The following is a 12,514-nucleotide window of genomic DNA, read 5'->3' as shown; positions in this document are numbered from 1 at the left end:
AGAAGTGCATAAGTGTTTATTACGTATGTAAAGTAACAACCTAGGCAATCAACAGTTTTAAATGTGTGCTTGACAAAGAATAGTAAACAGGTAACTACAGCTGGCTAAAAGACATAACATTTTATTTATTAATTAAAACAGAAAACATTTCATTCAATGTGACACAAAGTTAAAAATCATGCAGTATTGTATTGCAGGTGAAAACAATTTAAAAAAAATATACAATGAACAATAAATTCATGGACTAAATAAGACGAGTGGCGAAATTATTTGACTCTACGCGCGTTTCGGCGGCCAGCGCCTTCTTCCTGGAGTAGCCACGTGATATCTACAAATATAAAAACGTACTCAAACTCATATATTTATGTATACAAAAATTTTTTACAGTCTGACATTTATCAGTTTGTCTTTTAGCAGCCGTTTTTAAGATAATATTACAATTTAAAAAATACATCATTTTATTAAACATATAGATATATATTTCCTCAAACGTTGTCATTTCCTTACGGTTATTTTTCTCGATAAAGAGAATGAGTGATTAAAGATGTGATAGATGGGCAGCTAGATATAGTATAGATATCTATCACGTCAGTTAGAACAATTGAGAATGTCTAAGTTCATGTGCTTGATTTAAATGTATCGTCAGATATGTTGATTATACCTAAGAAATACATATATATATTTCTTCTTTCCCTCATTTGATATTTAATAAAGAATAATGTTGCTCTTTTTAATTACCTAAAGGTTAATGCATTTTGCAGTATTTATACTGCCCATTATCTTGATCGAAGGTACTTACTCCTAAATACAATTCCCTTTTCAAAAAAGCGATCAAATGCAGTTTAGTTGTCTGCTTCTTTTTGATAGTTATTAGCTGTCAGGATTCACCTAAATTTTCAGAGAAAAGGCGGAGGAGAAAGGTGCTATTTAATAATTTTTTCAATTAGTCCCGCTCTCTTTGATGATTTAAATATTTCATTCCTAGTATTTTTACCTAGATAGGGTTGACAGAGGATATTAAGCATCCGCCACCGGAGCCCTTAGTAAAATTTCGAGGTCTGCGGAGTTTCCAACTTGGCCTTTCACACAGTATCCTTGGATGCGAATTTTCCTAGAATATGTCTGAAGAGGAAAGATAAAAGGATATTCCTTTTCAGAAGGTGATAGTGGGCCGATTATTTCTGAGTACTAGGCATCTGGGCTTCTGTAGTTATACTTCGTTTCACTCTTACCTATTCGTTAAAGTACTGTTCTTAAAAACCCGAATTAGTCTTCATTGTTTAGCGTGGTGATCAATCAGCAGGATTTTATATTTTTGGTGATTTCCTCCTTGCCTAAGAAAGAGGGGGCAATGTGGCGGTTAATTATCTATTTTTTTGTCTCATAAGTCTAAGTTTCCCACTCTAATATTCAGCCATCTTACCTCTAGCGATGGATTCCTTTGTTTCTGAAGCTTCAATGAGTTAGTATAGAGGTGCTGGATTAGATGATGAAAGTTAAAAGATCTCCCTGTCTGGAAAACAAGTATAGAGATAATAGGGTAGGATAATATACTATCTAATGACGGGTCGATTTAGAAGAGACTTGTCTCGGACGTTTTACTCTATTCTGGAAACTTACCTGATGATAGTCAGCAGGGCTCGATACGTCCGGTGGCGAGATGGTTCGAAACGGCAGCTGCAAGCGCGGGAAAATAGTGAACCTGCGTTTGTTTTGGGTATTGGTATATATACCTGACTTGATTGGTTCTAACTATCAACACCTGATCTGTTTGTTGTTTCAGGGGTGGCGATATCTCCGCGGAGTTCGCGTAGTTTTAGCGGAGTTTTCTATTTGCCTCATTGATTGGTTGGATATGTCTCCATAGGTTTCTATGAGGTTGGGCGATTGGTTTTAGGAGCTACCAATAGTTTCTTTATATTTAGATGGATCGTCTTTTTACTATTATTAAATGTATTACTCTCTGTAGATTACGGGTATAAAACAAAAATATGTTTTTTTGTTTAAACGATTTATACGCCCTTTACCAGATATCATTCGCCGAATTTTTCAGAAATAGTAATAGTCGCCTTATTTCGAAAATTACATGATAGTATTTTTCAATCGCGTATTGTTATGGTTCTTTATAACTGAGGGCGTCTTAATATATTTTATAAGGGAACAATAATCTCATTACGTGTTTGACAATGGGATTGCTGGATTATGCATCCGCTTTCTTGAGTGGTTACTATCATATGTGCTGTTAAATATGTGATACGTGATTGGATAGAACCTTTACATTCAGTTTTATGTGAATCATAGTGTGAAGGTAATATTTCTAGTATATGAAGGTTATATATTTTCTTCAGCAGATGTTCCATGTTATAAAGGTTGGGCTGTGGGACAAGTTCTCAGATTGGAGGTATTTATTTATTTATTTATTAGAGCATATCAAAAAAACTCTCCAATGGTTGGTGATTCAACACTTGTCGGATGAAAAGGATATGATCCTGCCCATATGTATTTTCAAAGGTCTTTTAGATTATAGTCTCTCCAGACGGAATTACAAGGCTTTACACTTTTCTATAGGAGATTTGGGGATTATTAAAAAATTGACAAGTTTTATTTTAACTAATGTCATTGAGCTAGCAATTTATAGGAAGGCTATCTAGAAAGAATGTGGCGACCTATAGTTAGTGTTGTTTTTATTTTTATGGGGGGAATATGGTTTCATATTGGGATCCTAGCTACATGGGGGTTATTTAGCAGTTATTTTAGTGGTCGTTACAGTAGTTATTAAAAGTTCCTCAGTTTAGAGGATATTAAGTAAAGGGTTTTGTAAATAAAAGTTATTCGTACAGTATTCAACAAATAGCATGCTCCCACGGTATTTCATTGTTTAGACCTTGGCGAAAAGTGTTAAAAACAAAAATCCAGAAGACTTCTCTTTTCTTTCTGATAGTGGTGCCTCCCTTAGAGTCCGCAGTGTGGATTTTCTCTAAGATCCTCCATTTAAAGTCCTCTGCATTGTGTCCTTTCTCTATGAAATGTTTTACCATAGGGCAAACAGTTTTCTTCGTTCTAATAGCTGAGCGATGCTCATTTAGGCGTGTCTGTATGTTACGTGACGTTTCGCCTATGTATCCTTGCTTGCAAGGACACAGTATAAAGTAAATCACATTACTTGATTTACAATTATACATTTCTCTGGCTATAGTTTTGTGTCCATTGTGTTCAAATTCCTCTCCTCTTAGGATACTGTGGCATGAGTTGCAAGAGGAACAAGGAAATGTTCCTTTCAATGGGGTATTTGTTAAAATGGATCTCTGGTTCAAGGTCTCCTCATTTGTACTGTTGAAGCGGGAGTGCACAATATATTCTTTAATGTTTTTGTTTCTTTTGTGAGCAAAAAGAGGTTTAATTAATTTCTGGTCTGCCTGGCAATTGCTGTTTAAAATGTGCCAGTTTGAGTTAATTATTTGTTTTACTTTTTCGTTTAGGGTGGAATGCTTTGTTATGCATACTAACTGATCGTTAGATTTTGGGGGTTTTGTTCTCAGTAGACAATCTCGATCATAGTAGCGTGCTCGTTTATATGAGTCTCTTACTAAACGGTGGGGGTATCCTCGAGCAATGAATTTGGTTCTCATTATTGCGGCCTGTTTGTCAAAGTCATTCAAATTGGTACAATTTCGTCTGACTCTTAAAAACTGGGAAAAAGGAATACTATTTTTTTGAGTTCTAGGGTGGAAACTTTGATAATGCAGTAATGTATTCCTTGCAGTTGGTTTTGTGTGGAGATCTACTTTAAGGGTTCCTGCATCGTTTTTAATTTCTAAGTCCAAAAATTCCACCATCTCATTGCTAACATGAGAGGTGAATCGCAGATTGGGATTTGCACCATTTATCCATTGAAGGAATTCTGTCAAAGTCTCCCTCCCATCGGTCCAGACAAAGAAGATGTCATCGATGTATCTGGACCAATGGGAGATGGACTCAAAAAATGGGGCAATCTCATTGTAGATAAATTCTTTTTCGAAGGCTGCCATAAATATATTGGCTATTGACGGGGCCACAGAAGCCCCCATACTCACACCTTTGATTTGGCGGTATATATGGGTGCCAAATTCGAAAACATTTTCCGTTAGTACAATTTCTAGGCAGGCAAGTAAAAAATCTTTTGGACAGGGAATTTGATGTAGGTCAATGAACCAACTGGTGGTTTTCATTGCGTCACTTAATGGAATATTGCTATATAATGATTCAACGTCCATTGTGACTAACAATTCATTACTGGTATTAAACGGGATTCCTTCAATTTTTTGAATCATATTTCCTGTGTCTCGTATGTAGGAAGTTATTTTGGGAATGAAGGGACGCAGGTAATTGTCTACATATTTAGACAATGGTTCCGTTGGCGTTCCAATTGTCGATACTATGGGTCGGTAAGGGGGATTATTTGCATTTTTGTGGATCTTGGGGAGACCGTAGATGCAGGCAGTCTTCCACTGATGATGATTTAGGAAGTCAAATTCTTTTGTATCAATAAGTCCGTCCTCTAAGGCAGATTTGGTTAGGCAACCAATTTTTTTGGACAAAGGCATTATGGAGTAAGATCTCAAGGGGACATAAAAAGTTGGATCATCTAACATTATGAGCATATTCCTTTCATATTCTGAGGTATCGACAATCACTATACCTCCTCCTTTATCGCAACTTTTAAAGATGAGGTCTTTATTGTTTGAGAGGGATACTAAGGCTTGGTGTTCGTCCTTATCTAAGTTATAGATCGGCTTGGGGATGAATCTTAACGCTTGGTCCAGTTTTTTAAGGACAACTAATTCGAAGGTTGCCACCTCGGGTCCTAATTGTTCTAAGTTGGGGTAGAAGGTTGATGGAAGACATAGGGGTTTTACAAGTGGACTTTCTTCCTCTAAAGTCGTGTTTGATCCAAAGAACTTTTTTAGACGAATTTTGCGGAAGAATGAAATTACATCACAATATAGTTCGAAAAGATTAGCTGTGGAATGGGGGACGTAAGATAGTCCTTTAGACAACACGTTGGTGCTACTTTTATCTAATTCAAATTTGGATAAATTGAAAATTGGGATCACATGCCCTGTTTCCAATATTGTCGACTCCTGGTCTCGCGGATGAATTGTGGTTCTTCTTGTTGTTGGTGGTGTTGCGGTTGGTAGTGCCCTCTTGATTGGCCCTGAAAATGGACCCTTGGGCGTCCTCGCCCCCCCCCCCGCGATTCCCTAAAAAAGGCTGTCTGCGGGTTCCTCTGTTAGGGGTTGGGTTATAAACTAGATCTGGTTCATAATAGCCTTCGTTCATTTCATTTTCTGAGTCTGAGGTTTCTGAGAAGGTGTTTACGCGTTGTTTTTGTGGCTGTTGATCTCTAGTCTCAGTTGTATAGTGATTCTGCTGGTAAAAGTCTCCTCTCAGATATGGATAGGTATTTTCGATAGTTGCAAACCTTTTATCTTTCAGTAACTTATCGTTCTTTCTTTTTTCTAGGTAGTTAGTAAATGACTCTAGTTCCTTATTACATTCTGCAATTTTCCTCATTGCTTCGTCTATATCGCCCATTTTTTTAATTTTATTTTCTAGTTCTTCTACCTCTGATCGTACTTCTGCTGCTAGTTCTTTAGCGGTCTCTACAATGAGCATCATCAGGTCCCTTGAGCATCTGCTGGCAATTCTGCTCCACTTATCCAAAAATGCCTTGTAGTGGACAAAGAGACCTGGGATGTTTCTCACCCTTAGACCCATGGGAATAATACCTAGCCGTAAATATGCCAGCATGAATTCTCCATGCGCTTCAATTCTTTTTAATTTTTTCTTTAATTCTACTAGCTTTTTGGTGTCATCGTTATGCTGGCTGGGGTTCGTGGTGGAGTTGCCAAAGGGAGATGATGTTCCCACCAGAGTTTCAAACTCCTCATCTGTAAACCCAAAGGTTTTTTGAAGGGCCATATAGGTGGATGGGTATGAAATTTAAGACAGATGATGTCAATATAAGGGAATAGATGCGACTTCAGACTTAGACAGGTGATGTCAAAAATACAGGAGTGCAAGGAAATGACAAACGAGGATTTAATGTCTGGAATATCTGATAACCAATTGATAAAATATGTAACGCCCTACACAGTCAAGCTGTGGGATGAATTGTGTATATTTATCAAGGACCCCCTGAGAGTATGGATCATATGATTCCTAGGTCAGGGAAAACAATATGTATGTAAAGTAACAACCTAGGCAATCAACAGTTTTAAATGTGTGCTTGACAAAGAATAGTAAACAGGTAACTACAGCTGGCTAAAAGACATAACATTTTATTTATTAATTAAAACAGAAAACATTTCATTCAATGTGACACAAAGTTAAAAATCATGCAGTATTGTATTGCAGGTGAAAACAATTTTAAAAAAATATACAATGAACAATAAATTCATGGACTAAATAAGACGAGTGGCGAAATTATTTGACTCTACGCGCGTTTCGGCGGCCAGCGCCTTCTTCCTGGAGTAGCCACGTGATATCTACAAATATAAAAACGTACATCAAACTCATATATTTATGTATACAAAAAATTTTTACAGTCTGACATTTATCAGTTTGTCTTTTAGCAGCCGTTTTTAAGATAATATTACAATTTAAAAAATACATCATTTTATTAAACATATAGATATATATTTCCTCAAACGTTGTCATTTCCTTACGGTTATTTTTCTCGATAAAGAGAATGAGTGATTAAAGATGTGATAGATGGGCAGCTAGATATAGTATAGATATCTATCACGTCAGTTAGAACAATTGAGAATGTCTAAGTTCATGTGCTTGATTTAAATGTATCGTCAGATATGTTGATTATACCTAAGAAATACATATATATATTTCTTCTTTCCCTCATTTGATATTTAATAAAGAATAATGTTGCTCTTTTTGATTACCTAAAGGTTAATGCATTTTGCAGTATTTATACTGCCCATTATCTTGATCGAAGGTACTTACTCCTAAATACAATTCCCTTTTCAAAAAAGCGATCAAATGCAGTTTAGTTGTCTGCTTCTTTTTGATAGTTATTAGCTGTCAGGATTCACCTAAATTTTCAGAGAAAAAGCGGAGGAGAAAGGTGCTATTTAATAATTTTTTCAATTAGTCCCGCTCTCTTTGATGATTTAAATATTTCATTCCTAGTATTTTTACCTAGATAGGGTTGACAGAGGATATTAAGCATCCGCCACCGGAGCCCTTAGTAAAATTTCGAGGTCTGCGGAGTTTCCAACTTGGCCTTTCACACAGTATCCTTGGATGCGAATTTTCCTAGAATATGTCTGAAGAGGAAAGATAAAAGGATATTCCTTTTCAGAAGGTGATAGTGGGCCGATTATTTCTGAGTACTAGGCATCTGGGCTTCTGTAGTTATACTTCGTTTCACTCTTACCTATTCGTTAAAGTACTGTTCTTAAAAACCCGAATTAGTCTTCATTGTTTAGCGTGGTGATCAATCAGCAGGATTTTATATTTTTGGTGATTTCCTCCTTGCCTAAGAAAGAGGGGGCAATGTGGCGGTTAATTATCTATTTTTTTGTCTCATAAGTCTAAGTTTCCCACTCTAATATTCAGCCATCTTACCTCTAGCGATGGATTCCTTTGTTTCTGAAGCTTCAATGAGTTAGTATAGAGGTGCTGGATTAGATGATGAAAGTTAAAAGATCTCCCTGTCTGGAAAACAAGTATAGAGATAATAGGGTAGGATAATATACTATCTAATGACGGGTCGATTTAGAAGAGACTTGTCTCGGACGTTTTACTCTATTCTGGAAACTTACCTGATGATAGTCAGCAGGGCTCGATACGTCCGGTGGCGAGATGGTTCGAAACGGCAGCTGCAAGCGCGGGAAAATAGTGAACCTGCGTTTGTTTTGGGTATTGGTATATATACCTGACTTGATTGGTTCTAACTATCAACACCTGATCTGTTTGTTGTTTCAGGGGTGGCGATATCTCCGCGGAGTTCGCGTAGTTTTAGCGGAGTTTTCTATTTGCCTCATTGATTGGTTGGATATGTCTCCATAGGTTTCTATGAGGTTGGGCGATTGGTTTTAGGAGCTACCAATAGTTTCTTTATATTTAGATGGATCGTCTTTTTACTATTATTAAATGTATTACTCTCTGTAGATTACGGGTATAAAACAAAAATATGTTTTTTTGTTTAAACGATTTATACGCCCTTTACCAGATATCATTCGCCGAATTTTTCAGAAATAGTAATAGTCGCCTTATTTCGAAAATTACATGATAGTATTTTTCAATCGCGTATTGTTATGGTTCTTTATAACTGAGGGCGTCTTAATATATTTTATAAGGGAACAATAATCTCATTACGTGTTTGACAATGGGATTGCTGGATTATGCATCCGCTTTCTTGAGTGGTTACTATCATATGTGCTGTTAAATATGTGATACGTGATTGGATAGAACCTTTACATTCAGTTTTATGTGAATCATAGTGTGAAGGTAATATTTCTAGTATATGAAGGTTATATATTTTCTTCAGCAGATGTTCCATGTTATAAAGGTTGGGCTGTGGGACAAGTTCTCAGATTGGAGGTATTTATTTATTTATTTATTAGAGCATATCAAAAAAACTCTCCAATGGTTGGTGATTCAACACTTGTCGGATGAAAAGGATATGATCCTGCCCATATGTATTTTCAAAGGTCTTTTAGATTATAGTCTCTCCAGACGGAATTACAAGGCTTTACACTTTTCTATAGGAGATTTGGGGATTATTAAAAAATTGACAAGTTTTATTTTAACTAATGTCATTGAGCTAGCAATTTATAGGAAGGCTATCTAAGAAGAATGTGGCGACCTATAGTTAGTGTTGTTTTTATTTTTATGGGGGGAATATGGTTTCATATTGGGATCCTAGCTACATGGGGGTTATTTAGCAGTTATTTTAGTGGTCGTTACAGTAGTTATTAAAAGTTCCTCAGTTTAGAGGATATTAAGTAAAGGGTTTTGTAAATAAAAGTTATTCGTACAGTATTCAACAAATAGCATGCTCCCACGGTATTTCATTGTTTAGACCTTGGCGAAAAGTGTTAAAAACAAAAATCCAGAAGACTTCTCTTTTCTTTCTGATAGTGGTGCCTCCCTTAGAGTCCGCAGTGTGGATTTTCTCTAAGATCCTCCATTTAAAGTCCTCTGCATTGTGTCCTTTCTCTATGAAATGTTTTACCATAGGGCAAACAGTTTTCTTCGTTCTAATAGCTGAGCGATGCTCATTTAGGCGTGTCTGTATGTTACGTGACGTTTCGCCTATGTATCCTTGCTTGCAAGGACACAGTATAAAGTAAATCACATTACTTGATTTACAATTATACATTTCTCTGGCTATAGTTTTGTGTCCATTGTGTTCAAATTCCTCTCCTCTTAGGATACTGTGGCATGAGTTGCAAGAGGAACAAGGAAATGTTCCTTTCAATGGGGTATTTGTTAAAATGGATCTCTGGTTCAAGGTCTCCTCATTTGTACTGTTGAAGCGGGAGTGCACAATATATTCTTTAATGTTTTTGTTTCTTTTGTGAGCAAAAAGAGGTTTAATTAATTTCTGGTCTGCCTGGCAATTGCTGTTTAAAATGTGCCAGTTTGAGTTAATTATTTGTTTTACTTTTTCGTTTAGGGTGGAATGCTTTGTTATGCATACTAACTGATCGTTAGATTTTGGGGGTTTTGTTCTCAGTAGACAATCTCGATCATAGTAGCGTGCTCGTTTATATGAGTCTCTTACTAAACGGTGGGGGTATCCTCGAGCAATGAATTTGGTTCTCATTATTGCGGCCTGTTTGTCAAAGTCATTCAAATTGGTACAATTTCGTCTGACTCTTAAAAACTGGGAAAAAGGAATACTATTTTTTTGAGTTCTAGGGTGGAAACTTTGATAATGCAGTAATGTATTCCTTGCAGTTGGTTTTGTGTGGAGATCTACTTTAAGGGTTCCTGCATCGTTTTTAATTTCTAAGTCCAAAAATTCCACCATCTCATTGCTAACATGAGAGGTGAATCGCAGATTGGGATTTGCACCATTTATCCATTGAAGGAATTCTGTCAAAGTCTCCCTCCCATCGGTCCAGACAAAGAAGATGTCATCGATGTATCTGGACCAATGGGAGATGGACTCAAAAAATGGGGCAATCTCATTGTAGATAAATTCTTTTTCGAAGGCTGCCATAAATATATTGGCTATTGACGGGGCCACAGAAGCCCCCATACTCACACCTTTGATTTGGCGGTATATATGGGTGCCAAATTCGAAAACATTTTCCGTTAGTACAATTTCTAGGCAGGCAAGTAAAAAATCTTTTGGACAGGGAATTTGATGTAGGTCAATGAACCAACTGGTGGTTTTCATTGCGTCACTTAATGGAATATTGCTATATAATGATTCAACGTCCATTGTGACTAACAATTCATTACTGGTATTAAACGGGATTCCTTCAATTTTTTGAATCATATTTCCTGTGTCTCGTATGTAGGAAGTTATTTTGGGAATGAAGGGACGCAGGTAATTGTCTACATATTTAGACAATGGTTCCGTTGGCGTTCCAATTGTCGATACTATGGGTCGGTAAGGGGGATTATTTGCATTTTTGTGGATCTTGGGGAGACCGTAGATGCAGGCAGTCTTCCACTGATGATGATTTAGGAAGTCAAATTCTTTTGTATCAATAAGTCCGTCCTCTAAGGCAGATTTGGTTAGGCAACCAATTTTTTTGGACAAAGGCATTATGGAGTAAGATCTCAAGGGGACATAAAAAGTTGGATCATCTAACATTATGAGCATATTCCTTTCATATTCTGAGGTAGAATTTGACTTCCTAAATCATCATCAGTGGAAGACTGCCTGCATCTACGGTCTCCCCAAGATCCACAAAAATGCAAATAATCCCCCTTACCGACCCATAGTATCGACAATTGGAACGCCAACGGAACCATTGTCTAAATATGTAGACAATTACCTGCGTCCCTTCATTCCCAAAATAACTTCCTACATACGAGACACAGGAAATATGATTCAAAAAATTGAAGGAATCCCGTTTAATACCAGTAATGAATTGTTAGTCACAATGGACGTTGAATCATTATATAGCAATATTCCATTAAGTGACGCAATGAAAACCACCAGTTGGTTCATTGACCTACATCAAATTCCCTGTCCAAAAGATTTTTTACTTGCCTGCCTAGAAATTGTACTAACGGAAAATGTTTTCGAATTTGGCACCCATATATACCGCCAAATCAAAGGTGTGAGTATGGGGGCTTCTGTGGCCCCGTCAATAGCCAATATATTTATGGCAGCCTTCGAAAAAGAATTTATCTACAATGAGATTGCCCCATTTTTTGAGTCCATCTCCCATTGGTCCAGATACATCGATGACATCTTCTTTGTCTGGACCGATGGGAGGGAGACTTTGACAGAATTCCTTCAATGGATAAATGGTGCAAATCCCAATCTGCGATTCACCTCTCATGTTAGCAATGAGATGGTGGAATTTTTGGACTTAGAAATTAAAAACGATGCAGGAACCCTTAAAGTAGATCTCCACACAAAACCAACTGCAAGGAATACATTACTGCATTATCAAAGTTTCCACCCTAGAACTCAAAAAAATAGTATTCCTTTTTCCCAGTTTTTAAGAGTCAGACGAAATTGTACCAATTTGAATGACTTTGACAAACAGGCCGCAATAATGAGAACCAAATTCATTGCTCGAGGATACCCCCACCGTTTAGTAAGAGACTCATATAAACGAGCACGCTACTATGATCGAGATTGTCTACTGAGAACAAAACCCCCAAAATCTAACGATCAGTTAGTATGCATAACAAAGCATTCCACCCTAAACGAAAAAGTAAAACAAATAATTAACTCAAACTGGCACATTTTAAACAGCAATTGCCAGGCAGACCAGAAATTAATTAAACCTCTTTTTGCTCACAAAAGAAACAAAAACATTAAAGAATATATTGTGCACTCCCGCTTCAACAGTACAAATGAGGAGACCTTGAACCAGAGATCCATTTTAACAAATACCCCATTGAAAGGAACATTTCCTTGTTCCTCTTGCAACTCATGCCACAGTATCCTAAGAGGAGAGGAATTTGAACACAATGGACACAAAACTATAGCCAGAGAAATGTATAATTGTAAATCAAGTAATGTGATTTACTTTATACTGTGTCCTTGCAAGCAAGGATACATAGGCGAAACGTCACGTAACATACAGACACGCCTAAATGAGCATCGCTCAGCTATTAGAACGAAGAAAACTGTTTGCCCTATGGTAAAACATTTCATAGAGAAAGGACACAATGCAGAGGACTTTAAATGGAGGATCTTAGAGAAAATCCACACTGCGGACTCTAAGGGAGGCACCACTATCAGAAAGAAAAGAGAAGTCTTCTGGATTTTTGTTTTTAACACTTTTCGCCAAGGTCTAAACAATGAAATACCGTG

The sequence above is a fragment of the Lissotriton vulgaris genome, chromosome 6 (genome assembly GCF_964263255.1).
Source record: "Lissotriton vulgaris chromosome 6, aLisVul1.2, whole genome shotgun sequence".
Classification (NCBI taxonomy): domain Eukaryota; kingdom Metazoa; phylum Chordata; class Amphibia; order Caudata; family Salamandridae; genus Lissotriton; species Lissotriton vulgaris.
The sequence above is the reverse complement of the archived record's forward strand: the minus strand, read 5'-3'. Positions refer to the sequence as shown.